Consider the following 17,535-nt stretch of genomic DNA (forward strand, 5'->3'; position numbering starts at 1 on the left):
CATTAACAATTGCTTCTTTGATACCCACTTCTAAAGTGAACTCAATTGTTCTTCTTGCTTCCATTTCTTCAACTTGTGTTACTGTACCAGGAGGAGGGATTTGCTAAGTTAGGGAAGCAATTACCAAGCCCTTAGAGTTTCAAATCACTACCCCTATCCCTATAGAATTTAAGAATTTAAGGTTATGACTTCACCTCATCTAAATTAATTATCCAATTCAACCATCGTAGCACTTTTAAAATCCATATGACCTAAGTGTTAGGAAATTGTCTCAAAATTTAATTGTAACTTAAGTTGCATTTGGTTGGAGTGATTATTGGAGGGACGGAAAATGGTGGTGAAAATGGTCATTTAGTTGAGAGGGAAAAGAGGTGAAATTTTGATGGTGCCAAGAGCACCAAAACTCCATTTGAAGAGAAAACTAGAGAAAATTTTGGTCTCTTTTGCTTCAGTCTTTACAATTTTTATCCTCACTTACAATGTTCAACACTTCAAATACTACCTCGATCCTTTGATTTGTTTTGTTTTCTTCTGTCCTTCTTATCATTTTTTGCTGGATTTTTTTAATTTTTAATTTTTTTAACGTTACATTTCTATCATCATACAATAACATTCACTGCTTGTATATTCATGTTTTGTGCTATTCCTTTTCAATTAGCAAAGGTCCATGATTTTTTTCCCCAACATGGAAGCATTTATTGGACGATTCCATTTAATTTTTATTTATCAAAATATAATAAATTTAATTAGAAAGAAAAATAGTAAAATAATATGTGTAATGTGTTAATTTTTTTAAGATGTCATCTTATTAATTTTAATTGATAATAAGTAATATTTAATAAGTACTATTAAATTATTTCCTATATATTATGTAGTAAGGACATCAAAATTAAATTGATATGAACTACATCTTCCATTCTCTCACTTTTCTCCTCAAGCAAATAAACTAGTTTTCATCACTCCACTTTCCACTCCTCAACCAAACTCAAATAAGGGAAACTAAAATCTCTTATATCCTCCAACTTTTCCATCTCCCAACCAACTGGACTCTTAGTGTGGAATTTAAGGAGAATTTGTAAGGTTTTGATTAATGTTGCAAAGTGAAAAAAAGAAAAAGGTGCTGCTGTACTGTGAGCATAGTGAGAATAACAATTGTGTGTGTGAATGCAAAGAAAAGCAAGAGGTTTTTACTAAAATTTTTAGTTGATTTTCATAATTCACACAATACTAGGTTGGGACCCAACAAGTGGTATTAGAACTTATATTCCTCTAAGTGCCCCTCTATTTGAGCAAACCTCTCATTCGTGGCTATTTTACATTCAACCATCCTTCCTTTCGCTCCTGGTAACTCCCTTGTTTAACGAGTGAACTCTGAAATGACAAGAGATGTGCTTATAAGACTTTAGGTGTTATTGTCTTGGAGAATGATAGCTTGAATGAATATGTGCCCCCATTTATTTTTAAGTTTTAGATCTTAGATCTTAGTTAACTATTCTCGCTTACGTTTTGACTCATGGGCTATTCTCACCTTGTGTACCACCAAATCACCAATGCTTCAAGCTCAATTTCTTTCAAAAGAGGGTTCTGAATAAAATGTGCACTTGAAACTTAGGTGAATCACCACATGAATTACATACTTAAAATTCATGCCCCATTTGTAAAATAGGCCCACCATATCTTAGCATTTTTTTTCTTAAAAAAAAAAAAAAAAAAATTATTTGTGCTTATGTTTAAAATGAACCATGGCATTTAGAGCCCTATAGACGCATCATGCATATGTGTTAGGGTCATATTTTCTATGTATTGACTTATTCTTGGACAAATTGCACTTTACTTGTAATTGAGTAGATTGAAGTTGAGTTTAATGTATCAACAAGTATGTGAAGTTTACTTTACAAGTGGTATCATTGAAGACATGAAGATTGAACCAAGAAACAAATAAAGAAAAACTAATTCAGTGAAGCTCGACACTAGTCTCTTCACTAGCTCAACACTAGTATCTATCAAGACTTAATTAAGGATTCTCGACACAAGCTCGACACCTCTCGATTTATCGAGCTCTACAATTTCAGAATTCTCAGATTTGAATTTCGGCCCATGATGACTTCGATTGATAGGGTTTCTTTCACTGAACCTTTAGACCATATAAAAGTTTTATTTTAAAGTCATCAAAGACACAAAGACTCAATTAGAGAACTCATACATTTTGTGAGAAACTATTGCATTTTTTTGCGCTTTAGGGTTTCGTAACCAAATACTTTCAAATCTTCAACGTGTTTTGGAGTGAAGAACTTTGCATCCAACAACAATCAATCAGTTGTTGGGAGTTAGTCACGTATTAGGATCCGTGCAAAGGAAGAAGCCTCTTCAAGATCAAGTCCAATTAGGGATTGGAGTAAAAGTTCAACTGTAAGTTGGTATTTTGGGATAGTCTAGGGTAGTGGTAAGATTCCTTGTTCTTGATTAGTGGATTCTTGGGAGTGGTGATATGAAATTCACCTAGTGGGGTTTTTTCCTTGCGAGAGATTTTCCCCATTCATCAACAAATCACCATGCCAATTTAATTTCCACTCCACTTAGTTTATTTGGTGATTTCTTAGTGCCTCCATGGTTTACAAATAATTTCACTTAATTAATCAACTTAAGCAATTGAATTAATTAATTGGGGTCAATCTATAACCCAACAATATGATTCACTAAAAAAGCTTGATTGTATATGAGAACTGCTTAGTAAAAACAATTTTTTTTTATCTTAGCTAAGAACTCGCTCGACTAAGTTTCCGTCTGTTAGAAGATCAAAATGTGATTCTTTGAAAAAAAGGAAAGTAAATAAAGAAGAAATGGCAATATCGTTTAATGATACTAGGCAAATGACAAAATTAAGCTTAATGAAGTCACAAGATCAGCGCGTGCAGAAGCTAAAACCAAAAACAGTTACAGAGTTTGACCATGTGTCCTAATGTAATTAGTTTTGGTTTATTAGTGATGATAGTTAGTTAGAATTTTTGGCCCCATTTCGTTTTCCTTTTTTGCCTTGCTCTGCATTGGCATATAATACCAAACTTGAAAATTTGTCTAATACCAAACTTCTTGTTGATAACAGATCTATTTTCGTTCCTCTTAAAACTAAAGATGACAAAGTTTATGTTCCTCCTTTTAAGAGGAATCATAAACGAAAGGCTTGTTTTGCTAGGTTAGACAAAGGTAAAAGTTCTGATATAGACGTTGAAGTTTTTAAACCTGTGTCTAAACCTACTACTAAATTGCAGAAGAGATCTGTTTTTGTTCCTACCTATCACATTTGTAGTGTTGTTGGTCACATTAGACCAAATTGTTTTTTGTTGAGGCAAGAACCAAAGCCTGTGACTAGAAACCACTTTAGGAATACTAATGTTCCTAAATTTGTTCATATTTGTCTCTTTTGTGGTGTCTATGTTCACATTCGTCCTAACTATCATAAATTGAAATTTAAAAAATTTGTGTTTTCAGGGGTCCAAACAAACAAACAATCTGTGATGATATATCTCTTGCTACAAGTCTTGATAAATTGTTTCACATACTTTTGAAAATTTTAAGCTTGTTGGCTTGTGTAAGGAAATAGCAGAATTTAGGTCTCTCTCAAAAGAAGTGTGTAATCCCTCAAATACACTCTGTTTCATATGGTTTTCCACCTTCAAAGCCAAAGACGCGTGCTGTATGGGTGAGAAAAGATTCGCTAAGGTGAATGTTTTTTACTTGTCCCTGATTTAATTTTTTAAATTATTTGCGGACATGTATTCTTTCAATTTTTAGTTGTTTTATTTCTTAGGTTATTTTTTTATTCAAAAAAATAAAATCCAAAAACACTGAAAATTTTCAAAAAGACGAAAATATTTTATTTTGTGTTTTGTTTTATTTTTCTTGAGGGTTACATGGATTATAATATCTTTCTCTTGACTTATAACATGCTTGACATTTGTGGAAAAACATAGAAAGTGTGTGTTCCTTAACTAAGTGCATAAGATATCTCTAATTTTTTTTATGATTATGTACTAGTTTGTACATGTACTCATGGGTTAATTAAAAAATTGATATTTCTTGCTTGTGTACCCTTTATAGCTTAGTTGAGCGCTATTTTTGCATTACATGTTGTCAAGCATTGCTTTTGCTTTTTATTTATTTAGTATCATGTGTAATTTTTGGTTGTGGTCAAAATAAAATTTTGAAAATCCAAAAATTATTTTTTTGTATTGCATATCACTTACTGTGTAATTAAGGTTGGCCAATGAAATTTGCATTCAAGACTGTATACCTTGCTTAGATTTGATGAGTTACTTTTTGCACTTTGCTAGTTTGTGCTATTTAGTGCTTAATTGTGTGTGTTGTTTATAGTCTTTGAACAAACGATCTTGATTTTGATGTCACACTCTTTTGAACGTAAGGACTAGAAAACCTTAGGAGAAAGGCATAAGTAACCATTTCACCACTGTTACTCGCCAATCATGAACTCCTGTATGGTAAGGTGTAGCACTTGCATAACAAGATAAAATGAGGTGTTATTTTTTATAAATAATTAAAAAAAATTGTAACAAGGGTATTTTCTTTTCTATCTCCTATATGTCCATGCATGATATCTTTGATTGTGGTCAAAAAGAAAAAAATATGGAAAAAGCAAAAAGAATCAAAATGCTTTTACATGATTGCAAGCTTGTTATTTAGGAGATGTGGGAGTTATATGGTATAACTCTTTAGGTGATAGTCACTTTCAAACCAATGTAATTGATGATGTAGAAAATTTGTTTGATTACTATCTACAACTCACATTTTCTGTACTTTATACACTTACTAGTTGCACACACTACACGCAAATCAATGCTAAATATTGTATATAAAAGTCGTAAGACTGTGTGTGTTGCCTAATCTGGTTATCTTTAATTGCATATGAATTAATATGTAAATGCAAATTTTTGTTTTGGTTGGGAATTTTGAAGAAAAATGAAATTTTCATGTTTTAGAAGTTTGAATTTTTTTATTTTAACTTCTTGATTGGTTTTGATATTTGCATCTGAGTGGTATCATGTTTTTAAAACTTTTCTAGATCATGTTCATATGCATTGAGTTGTTTTTCTACATACAATTTCCAAATTTTTAAGTTTTAAAATTGTTCACAGCTTCGATCAATCGAAGTTTTCCTTCAACTAATCGAAACTAAGCTTTTGTGTTCAAAACTCTCTGTGTTTGTTTGTTTAGACCCTTAACGTAGATTCTTTGGCCTAAAATACTAGCCAAGTGATTACTTAGGTTAATTATGAGATCTAGGTTAAGCAAAGAAAGATCATATCATGCACAACAAGGAAAAAACAAAAAAACACACCGATATGATCACCTAAGAAAACCTATGAAACAAACCATCTCAAGGTAAAAGCTTAGGGAGGATTTGACCTAGCTATCCTCAAGGTAAAACAAATCCACTAAAAGAGAATTGAAATTTTTACAAAAGATTTAACCCTAAATCTATTGCTATCTCTAGTAGTAACTTACTGACATGACCACGTGCAAGCTCTGAATCCATAGACTCCTTCTCTCTTGGATTTGCAGAACACAAACTCCCACGTTTATGACTTTGAGATCCCACTCAAAGTTTTCAAATCATTGCTTGTTGATCTTGCAGCAACTAGATTCCGCTAGCATTTGATTGTAGATCTTGTTCTGGTAGACACTTGTAGAGTTAGAAGATATAGAACCTCTCAGATCTTACAAGTCTTCTAGAGTCTTCAAAAACGTAGTTAGGGTTTTCCTTTTCCACATGAGGCCAACAATTTTTTTCTATTTTGTTGTTTGGGCTTAGTCCCATTTTGTTTGTTGATGTTTATGTTGGCCCCATGTGGCATTTTGAACATGTATTTAAGGCATATTTCATCATGTTCATGTATTTTTCATCATATAGGGTTAGTTCATGCATAAGTGTTTAACAAAATGCCCCTTAGGAATTTTGACAATTGTTTGGACTTTGATAAGTACTAAACTTTGGGGATTGCCTTGTTTACTTAATTGTAACATGTTTCTATCATTGCTTGTGCGTTTTACACAATTTGCCCCATGAGTGCTTGTTCATGCTTTGGTCATGCATTACACATGCATATTGTCATGCTCTTTGTCGAATTAGACTTCTAGCATTGTTTTCATGTCTTTGTGTTCTAATGTATGCTCTTTAACTTAATTTTTAAGAGTTGTTTACTTGTTTTTGTACTAACTTGCATATAATCAAGTTTTTTGCCATTGTTGTGTATGGTTTGTGTTTGTGTGGCTATTTTGCAGATGCCTCATCAATATTCATACGGTAAAGAGCCTTTGATTAATCTCACATCATCTCTAGTATCAAAGAGGACTCAATAATCATCAGCAAACTTTGATAACAAGAGGTTCAACACTCTTCTGGACTCTTAATCCTTCAACAACAATTTCAAGCATGCTCCACTTGTGGTAGAAAGGATTGTGAGATTTGACACATTGGGATCAACTTTCATTTCTAAAATCTTTGCTGACAGAGATTGGGCTAGCTTGTTTGGTGGCTTTAAAGATCCTATTGAGAATTTGATCAAGGAATTCTACTCCAATGCCTGGTTTACCGAAGCTAAACTGAAATGTTGGGTTTGTAGAAAGGACTTCGTCATCACTCCAAACTATCTAGCTAAGATTCTTCAAATGAATCGTTCGGTAAATGTGGATACATCCCATATGATGACCGATTGGCTCCCGTTGTCCAAATCCTTGAAATGTTAGGAGCAGATCTTGAACTTTCATCCACAGGTACATCAATTGGCACCTTAAGATTCGGGTTGGAAATGAAGACTCTTACCTTGATTATCTACTCAAACCTGTACCCATTGACCAACACAGGTTTCATCAATGGAAGAGCCCAATTCCTTTGTGATCTTATTAATGGAGTTCCAATCGACATTTGTGCTCACATCTTTCAGATTTTGGGAAGGACTGTTGATACTATATTTTGTCCGCCCTCGATTTGTGTGCTAGACCTCAAAAAATCCAAAAAATATTATTTTCTCTCCATGGGGCCACGAGACATCAAAAATGATGTGGCACAACCCGTTCAAACACTGGAGTACCCAAAGTACCTTTTTCAGCTAAAATGACCAAAATGCCCCTAGTCAACCTAAAGTTGACCGAAGGTAAAACGAGGTCAAAACTCTCACAAAACAACACTTTTCATAGTTTTACATCAAACCCAAGCTTCTCGGACATTTTTGGCAAGTTTGACCAAGCTTGACCTGAAGTTGACTCCCAACGAGCCCAAAAACCCTAATTTTGATCCAACCCTCAAAATGGATTGAAACCAATGCCATTGTGAAGATTATTAAATTCTCATTTCAACGACTATTCATGGGTCAAAATCGGAGTTAAAATGGCCAAGAAATTGTGAAAACTGAGATAACACATTTATCAATGCACCACTAACTTCCGAGAGCCATAACCTTTGATCTGACTGATGGATTTTCGAGTTCAATACCTTTTTAGAAACTGGAAGTCAAGATCTCTCAAAGGGTGTCAAGATCAACTCCATCCAGGACCATTTGAAGTTAGCAGCCCTGGAAGGGCCGCTGCCTCGTAATCCATGCCGAGGCTATAAAAGACCCTAGGCACCCTCCAAACAAACAAAAAAGGAGGAGCTTCTAGGTTTTGCTCTCTGCCTGGACGATTTCTACACATTTTTCCTCTCTTCCAAAAAACACATCAAAGCCTCTTGATTCTTCCTTCTTCACAAAAAATACAAGGTATAGTTCTTATACCCAATCTTCTTTTCCTTGGTTCTACACTTTGGATTTGGGGGTTTAGGGGTATGGATGTAGCTTTTTAGCTACTATCCACACCCCTAACTTTCTAAATCTTTTTCTAGCATTTATCTTGTTCTTTTTTCTTGAATCACATGATTTATTGCTTTCTTTAGCATGTTGCTTGCTTTATTTGTGCTTCTAGCATAAATCCCCTTGCTTTTTATGCCTTATGCCGTGTTTCATGCTTAGATCTACATCCTTACATGCTCATATGTTTAGATCTACATGCTTTATTTTATATGCCATATTTTCCTATGCTTTGTTCCTCTTTTTGTTCTTGGATGATGTTAGGGTTACATGCTCACATGCTTGTATGATGTTATTGGCTATACCTTGCTTGGATCTATGTATCTATGTATTAATTTCCATGCTATATGGTTAGACCCTTGTCTTCACATGCTTATATGCTTGGATCCATGTTCTTCCATGTTTATGTGCTAGGCTTTTACATGTTTACATGCCTGTTTCTATACCTATATGTCTAGATCTGTGCTTTCACATGCCTATGTGCTTGGATCTATGTCCTTTACATGCTTTATGCTATCTTCCATGTGCTTGTGTGCTCCATGCCATGTTTATATGCCTAGACCTAGGCCATGTTTGTCATGCCATGTGCTATTGTAGTCCTTTTGTTGCTTTGTCTTTCTTTCTTGTGTTTTAGCCTAATGGTTAGGACCCGATCTAGACCCTATGGTCTTTGTCATCGTCCATACACCAAGGCCCACATAAAAGTGTTTGGATCATCCTATTTGCATGTCTATGCTTTCTTGCTTCTATATTTTATGCTTGTGTTATCCTCTCTAGTTTTAGGATTTGCCATGCTTGACGCCCTTAGCGGGTTTGTGGTTGTGTGGTTACATCCGACACCCATGAGGCCTTGTTTGGATGTAGCCATTTGGGATGCATCACGACGATACCAGTTGTTTTGTGCATATCTTTCCCCCTTTCCGCTCCGTGCAATGATACGCTTACCATGCTTGTTTGTGCCACCCATTGGCTTTCTATACATATTTACATGCTTGCTCACATGTTGATGCATGAGTCTTTCTTGCCAGTTTGTCGTCTATACTTCAACACAATGAAGTCATGGACATCTGATCCAAACCTACATTTGTCCCTTGCAGACACCACCTTTTGTTTACTTTCTTGCTTGTTTTCCTTTTCATTTGTTTCCTTGCTTTCTTGTTTCTTTGCTTGCTATGTCTATCATGCTTATCTACTTTATGCCTCTTTCATATGCTCTTTGCATCTTTTCCTTCCATTGCTTGTCTGCTGGTTTCTTGTCTTTGCCTTTGCATGTCCACACATGGAGCGAGAATGCGTGGAGCTAAGGCACGGTCTCCTAGGCACAAGCAAAAAGGGCAAAGACGCAAGCATGTAGATATAAGCCAAGCGGCAATGTTCAGTAGTTTTAGGGATCTAGCCTCTCCCATTTGGTTATGTACTCTTTTAAAACCCCTTCCATTCTCCTTCCCTTCTCTCTTAGATGGTTTGTATTAGGTATATCATGCCATGTACCATTCATCCTCATCTCTAGATATGGTGACCCCTATTTACTTTCCTGCACTTATATTTTGGGCCATGCTCTAGGGATGTAGGCATTTACTTTCCTACTCTGTGTGATTGCATTGTGAATGATGTACGTATATAAATACCTGCTCGCCCCTTCTGGTGTGATTGTTAGAGTCCATGTTACCTAAGGCAAAACAATGCCTAATTTCCGCCACGAAAGTAAGGTGACATCACCAGATTTTTGCTGTGGAAATCTAGTACTTTGCCTAAATGCCTTTGGAAAGCATAGATTGGGACCACATCCATTCAAAAGCTAAACCTCAAAGCCCCCCATGCATGCAAAGCCCCAGAAGCCAATGCCAAAATCATGTTTTTACTGCCAATCTCCAAAAATTAAGGTTTTATCAAAATAAAGGACTACCCTTGGACAGACGTTGTGAGGTGCCTAACACCTTCCTCACACGTAACCAAACTTCCAAACTTAAGAATCAAGATTTTTTTACCATCCACATTAGATTAGGAAAAAAGACCTTTTTTTTTTTAGCCTAGGATTGGTAATAAAATCAACTAGAAATAGGTGACCAATCACACCTTAGAAAACACAATGATTGGTGGTGACTTCACTTATCTTTGGTAATCCCTTAAAATTTGGCCAAGATTCCTGCCATACTACCAAAAATAGATAAATACCTTCCTCCACCGAGAGTGAGAGAGCACCTGAAGCTCCGCATGAACCACACCAAGTGCAGCAACCAATCAAGAAGGGCCTCCAACAAGCCCCACATGCATGGAAGCATCGCCACGGATGGTGGCCAAACGAAGACCCGACGATGGTGGTTTTTTGCTCCGATCGAGGCCAAGCGTCGATAGATTGGCAAATCCACTAGGGATCGATGATAGTTTGGCCTTTAGAGCTTTTGATAAAACCATAATCTTTGGACATTGGCCTTTAGGCTTTCCTTTTGAAAAAGGCTTATACTATATCCTAGTAGACTATTTTCAAAAGAGCAAAAAAATCTTTTTTCAAAAACTCCTTTTCCAAAAGGGAGGCTTTGAGGTATTTTCACATAGCTTTACTCACATGCTTTACTACTTTCTTCACATGCTTTACTGTTTTCCTCGCATGCCCTACAGCTTTCCTTCACATGCAAACATAGGGTAGCAAAATTTATTTTCCACTGCACCTTTATCTGCTTTCATATAAATATATATATATATACATATATATATATATATATATATGTTGTGTTTGGAAAAGCCCTTCCCCTTCATTAAGGATTGCATGATATATACACCCTTTTTGAGCCAAAGCCAGGCTCCGCACTGCTGGCGTAGTCACATCTCTTTGGGGATTTCATCACCCTATTTGTAGATGCCTAGACACAAACATCGATAGTGTTAACCATAGTTAGATTAGGGGCTGACTTTGTAGGTACTTCTAAGTCCATGGGTGGATAGCAGTAGCTAAAAAGGCCCCCTCGATCATTCCTACCCCACAAGGAGAGGTATGGCGATTGAGTCCCCCTAGGATAGGAATAACCTACCAGTTAAGCCTTTGCATATAGTTGGCCTAGTTATGTCAAACCCGTGAGGACTAGGAAAAGCCCAAAGAGTGAACATCCAAACCTAGAAAAGGATACCCTTCTACGACTAGAGGTCAGGGGAAAGTGTTTTGTAACAAGTGCGCCCTTCTTGCTTGTGCCAAAGAAATTGTGCTCTACTCTAGGTTCTTTCTATCCTGCTTGCACAGCAACCCCATTGCTTGTACGTGCTAGATCATACCTCATCCCTAAGGGTTTACAACCCTACAAGGGTGCTCATGCATACAGTAATTGGTCCTGTCACCTAATTGTGCAAAGATAAAATCTGTGGCAAGTAACTAAAAATCCCCAGGAGGAAATGCTGCCGAAAAAACTGTCAAGAATCCTAAGACATCATGAGTTCAAGAATTCTCCCAAGAGAGATCCAAATGACCAAGATGTCAAGAGTCCAAAGGCTCCCTCAAGAGATCCAAAGGTCCAAGAGATCCATGCTGTCCTAGTTACCAAGAGATCCATGCTATGCAAGAGCATCCCCGAGAAGTCCTCATTGTTAGAAGCCAAGCTTTTCCTCGTAATTGCATTTCCTTGTATTGTAAAAGGCCCATTGTTGGAGTCGATGAACCCAACGTTGTAAAAGAAAATCTTGTACAAGCATGTAATCAAAAGAGGATTCGACCCTCATTACCAAGCATATCATGAAAGTTTCTGTTACTTGCCAATCTTGTGCATTAATCTTGCATCATTATAGAAACTAGCCAAAGGGCCGGCACAATACACGGATAATGTTGTAAGCTATTATATGAGAAGGTTAGATGGAATGTTTAACATATTTTTAAGTAATAACATGAAGTAACACCTTTTTCCCAATTCTAATAGTTGCAGTTAAATATTCAATTAGAATTGCTTACTATACCAGTGACATTAGCTAATTAAACATTATATAAGAAGTTCACTCAGTCTTGGTGATGAAGAGATATAGAACCAAAAGAGGGCGAGTTAGACTCATTAGAATTCATGGTCTCAAATCTCCTTATTTTCCCAATATCAATATCCACGTAAAAGATAAAAGGAATTTGTATCGTGTGCCAAAACATAAGTATTTTACTGATCTAGTCAATTCTTCCACCAAAGGGAAGATGGAACAAAATTGACCTAGATTTATGATTTGCAAAATATGACACCCATGCTACATTGAAGCATAAATGCATTGCTCATTTTTCCTACAATCAAACCATTAAAATTAGGAGAAAAAAAATTTCAGTTATCTTTTGGTCACAACTTGAATTAAAACACATAAAAACAACACCCAACCTATTAAAATTAGAACCTTGAAACTCATTCAGCCACAAAGTCTCCATAAAATTTTGGACTAAAAATGGGAATCAGACAAACTGACCCCATGCTATGCAATGTTGAAATAACACAAAACTTAAAAGAGACTATTTATTTCAATTTCCATGGCATATTTGAAAATAAGAATTCAAATATTTAAAGGTTTCTCATTTTTTGTTTAGTTTACAACACTTAAACAATACATTCTGTCACATTTTAAACCACAATATTTGCAGAAACATATCTACAATTTCATGAAGGCAATAGATCACAAAAGTAATACACATAAAATTTCATAAACTTAAAAAAGTGGAAGTTATCCTTTGCATCAACACAGGTTGAAAATTTCTTTTATGAACACTTCGTGGCAAATCTATTATTGCATCGGCCACCCTTAAGTATATAGACTTCCGTCCGCTTGCTCTATATGGCTTATTGTTTTGCCATTGTGCCATCCAGCATTAGCACCCCATAGTTGTGAATAGGTTCTGCAACTGTGAAAGTGAAACTCATCATGAACAAAAGATGACAATGGTGCCTTCATTATGCAAATCACTTTTATATTAGTATCTATATTTTTGCTTAAAGGATCAAACAATGATGTTTTCTCCAAAAATTTGTTTATATATGAGAGAATGACAATAAGAGATCCCGCAAAAAAAAGATGAACAACTACACTAAACTAAATTAAATACAGAGTCAGTTACAAAATTCAAAAAGAACAACTTCAAGAAACATACACTAAAAATGACCTTTCTAGTAATACAAATTTGATTGCGAAAGAACATCACAAACATCAAATTTAATATTCAGTATTCAGTGTCTACATGAAAAACAAAAGTTTTATGAGGCAAAACGCTCATTAAAAGTTAAAACTATGTTTGCTAGAAAACATAAAAAATGAAATATTCATTTCCATGTGTGTACATTTATCTCTCTCAAAGTGAAAGGTTCACACGATTGTTTGAAAGAATTTATTCTTCCTCAAAACCTACTACCAATAATGATGCAGAAAGAGACAATAGAGAAAAAAGGAGAAAAAACAGTAAATATTTGGCATTAGTATTACTACTCAAACTGATGAACATGGACATCTACCTATTTTAAAGCCTCAATTATCTGTTCTCTACAGAAGTGAAATATATAAATAAATTAGTAAACATATTTCCTATTAGTAAAGTATTTCCTTTTACCCATAAACAAAAATTAATCAATGAACAAACTTTTTCCTAAATTAACTACATAGATTACAAATACTCAAGAGTCACAGTGCTCTAGGCATAGCTTCTAAACTAGACAAAACCTCAACCACAAAATCTGGGTTGTTCCCATCTTGTAGTTTCTAAATTGTTCAAAATGATCTTTCAAATATTTCATTCTATCACCAACAAAACCCATCAACAGAATTCCTCTACCGACCCAATTAAATAAATAATGCAGTACAAATTCTGTTTGCTTCAACGTTTTGGTTGAAATTAAATATTTTTTTAAAATGGAAAACTCATTGCTCGTCTTCAAAACTTAAATCTTTCAAAACTGATAAATTGCAGAAAGAAGTTTAAGGAAAAAAAGGAACTAAAATTTCCCAAGAAAGAAAGACTTACACAGAACATAACCCACATAGAAATCCAATCCGCACAATCATATGTAGAAAAATCTCTCAAAAATAATTAGAAAATACCCAAAAAATCAAAGAAAAACTGACCTCCTTACATAGATAAGCAGAGTGTTCACGACATTGTGATTGGGTCATAGAAGAACAAATACTTGAGATTTTATTATAATCTCACAGATTAGAGAGGCTTTTGACTAAATAGTTACAGTGTTAGAGAGGTTTGTAATCTTCAAGAATCATAAGGAATATAAGGAACAGAGGGGTTGCAAATTCAGGAATAGAAGGGAGAGAGGGTGTGATGTGGTGGTCGTGAAACCAAGAGATGAAGGTTTATTGTAAAAGAAGAGTCTGATGAGAGGGTAGCAGATTTAGAGAAGGAAAACAATTAGGCTATTTGACCTTAGAAGTTGTTGTGGACTTTTCCTGTCATAATAAGTGAAGAGATTGCTTGCCTCCTGAGTAATTAGGTAGGAGACATCCAAATGCAATCTCCTCAAGTTTCTTGGGCATCACCAAACTGACAAAGTGGATTAAATTACAATATGAACAATTCAATGTTATAGGGAAATAAACTTTAAAGTGAATCAAATTAAAATATGAACAATTCAATGTTCCAGGGAAATAAATTTTACTTTGAACTTTAAAACTGAATCCACTTTTTTCTCCTTGACTAAACAAATATTGTATGACAAAAAGATCCAAATCCAAATTTGTCTTTTGTGGTGACAAAATTCTGCAATTCAAATTTCAAATGCTTCAAAAAAAAAAAAAAAACATTCATGGACAATTAAATACAGTGTGAGTTCCTGCATACAATTCAGGCATAACTTCAATGTTATTTTTAGCTAATTACTAACCTCCTATTCTTCATTCTCTAAGAAAAAAAAAAAAAAAAAAAACCCTCCTATTCTTCTTCTTCTTCTTCTCTCTCGTTTAAGGTTTACGTGGTTTTGGCTAGCTTTCTCATTAGGTTTTAAAAAAAATGTAAAATTGTGAACTAAAACTCAAAATTCCTTGGTTTGATATATATATACACATACGGTTCATGAATAGGAAAGCAAAATAAAAAGGGAAAGAAAACATAAAGCATTTTTAATATTTATTTTAAAATACCTAGGAAGCCAAAGTTTTGCAACTTGATTGACACTTCTTGAAGTTTCCAAAAACTACCCTAAAAGCTGTGGAAACTTATTTTCCACAAACCACTATATAAAGGAATCTCAAAGCACTATCCCAAAAAAACCTATCCAATGCAAGCCTAGCAAATAAAAAAAATCGGAAATCTTAGAGCACATCTGCCTATAATCTGATTTTTATCTTGTCTTCAAAACTTATCTATCAATCTTGACTAATTTTGTAACCTCAAATATGCAATTCAATCTGATTTCCAAGTGAAGATCCTCATAGGGAAAATCTGTTAACAGTGTTTGCATGACTGGTCCAAGAGATCCATGATTTTTTTAGACCAGTCATGCAAACACTGTTAACACAATTAAGATAAATCTGTTGTATATTAATTATTAGCCCAACTATTAAAAAAATCTAAATATCATAGCCTTTGAATTATACGTCTAGAGTACCCTAAAAAAATGAATCCAAATATTCCAACCAAAACCAAATCAATTCAAAGGCTGAAGAATGAAGAAGTAACTGAATTAAAAATCAGAGGAGAAAAAATGGAAAAAAAAAAATTGAAGATTTTGGTAATCTAACAATCAATTAAGATAAACAATCTTTCTCAAAAAAAGAAAAAAAAGAAAAAAAAAGATAAACAGTATACATTAACCATATCGTTTGAGATCAATGCATGTCACTATTTGAAGGCCAAAGAGGTATTCTGTATTAAGTGTGATTCAATAACATAAATTAATAACCACCAGAAAACTAATCTTCATGATCATGTGCATGGCAGTATACACTAAAAAATGGCATAAAAAAAATATTTTAAAATAAGATCAGTGCAAAAAGGTATTTAACAGAAGTAACAGTAAGTCCTAAACACATAGAAAAAAGTGCAGTGTCTCATATAAGAAAGGTGGAGTCCTAAAAAAGTAATAAAACCTGTGTTAGTGACAGATTGCCTACCTACTTTCTGCTCTAAACATAGATAGAAAAATCATTGATAGATAAACTAGGAGAAAACGAAGCATCATGTATTGGAGGAAAAAAGAATGGATGAAGCATGGAAAAAGAGTAAGAAAGAAAAAAATCTAGAGAATATTAATAGATAAAATCTAAAGTGCTAAAGCCTTCTTCACAATTGTCTTTTCCAATGACCATAAGATTCATAACTAATGTCCATTCCCTTATCATTTCACAGTTGCCACATTACAATGAAAATTTCAATTTCATACATATAAATTCAATGTATATGCCAATCCGGATGCCCACCAAAAGCCAAACACAAACAGAGAAGCCAAAATATTGAATCAGATATCTAATATTAATTCAATCTGCTCTCTATGATTATTGATTTAATCTATCCAATATTGATTCACATTTAGCAAAGTAAACTAATAAACGTAACTGAAATTTGGAAAAAAAAAAAAAAAAAAAAAAAAAAAAAAACAAAACTTTAGAACTGGCTACAATTCCTTTTACTATTATACTTTTAGATTTCACAATTTAAACCCATTAAAACCCACCATCAAAAACAACAAAATCAAGACCTAAAAAGGAAAAGGGTTATGAATCCAAATTCCTAAATTGACAGTAAACCATAATCGAAGAGAATATTAGGAAAATTAATTGAAACTTTTGCCTTGATTAAACTAGAGACTCTTGATTGTAGAAAGATTCCACTTTATTGTTGCAGAGGAAGAAATTGAATGATTATATCCTAAAGAGAAGAATTCAAACAAACCCATTATCGAAAATATTTTATAGAAATAGCCACACATCGTGATTTCGATTTTGTTAACCCTAATTTCTGGAACCAAAATCTAACTGCAATTGTATAAGTGGAAAACATATAGCAAAACTAATTTAACTATAAATTTGTAGAAAACAAAAGTTAGAGAAAGAATAGAAACCCGTCGGAGGCAACTCTTTTTAGTCGGCTTCATCTTCCTTCTTCTTCTGCTTCTTTTTCTGGAAAAATCAAAAAGCAAAAAGGTCGTTTTAGCGTAACTGGAAACAAAGTTTTTGAAAGGAACTGGGAAACTATAGGGCATATGTAGTTTATGTCTGATTTCTTAGATTTTCCTACACCTAATTAACTCCTCTCTCGCTTTCAAAAAAATTAACTCCTCTCTCTCTCTGTTTATCAGAGTTTCTCTCAGTCGGTCAGTCTCCTTCAATTTAATGGTGTTTTTGTTTTAAACCGTGTGCACGGTAAACGGATAGAATTTTTTAGGCCAAAATGGCCCAATACCATGTTTTTTTGAAATTTTTAGCAACAGAGCACTGTTTCGGAAATAATTTGGGATCTACCACTTTTTGTGGTACTCGAGCATGGTGAGCTCGAGTACCATCTTTTCATTGGCCAAACATCTTCAAAAAAAAAAAAAACGCCGCTATAAGGCCCAAAAACGTCACTATAGGGCTTAAAAACGCCACTATAGGGCCCCTTCACCTAGTATGGGGACTTGCAAAAAAATTTTGCAGGAAAACGCCGCTATAGGGCCCAAAAACGTCACTATAGGGCCCCTTAACCTGTTATGGGGACTTATAAAAAAAATTTTGCAGGAAAACGCCGCTATAG

General features: G+C 34.4%; 1 protein-coding gene and 1 long non-coding RNA gene across 2 annotated transcripts in view; one reads left to right on the forward strand and one right to left on the reverse strand.

The window, feature by feature from the left end:
• The window catches only part of LOC126723138 (uncharacterized), a 76,911-nt gene that overhangs the window by 14,528 nt on the left and 44,848 nt on the right, over positions 1-17,535 (forward strand). The gene's annotated exons all lie outside the window — the stretch shown is intronic.
• Positions 12,304-17,174, reverse strand: LOC126723141 (uncharacterized). The gene is made up of 2 exons (XR_007654174.1): positions 16,865-17,174; positions 12,304-12,711 (listed from the first exon to the last, which is right to left on the reverse strand). It is a non-coding gene; the product is annotated as an uncharacterized LOC126723141 (long non-coding RNA).

The sequence above is a fragment of the Quercus robur genome, chromosome 4 (genome assembly GCF_932294415.1).
Source record: "Quercus robur chromosome 4, dhQueRobu3.1, whole genome shotgun sequence".
In the NCBI taxonomy this organism is placed as follows: domain Eukaryota; kingdom Viridiplantae; phylum Streptophyta; class Magnoliopsida; order Fagales; family Fagaceae; genus Quercus; species Quercus robur.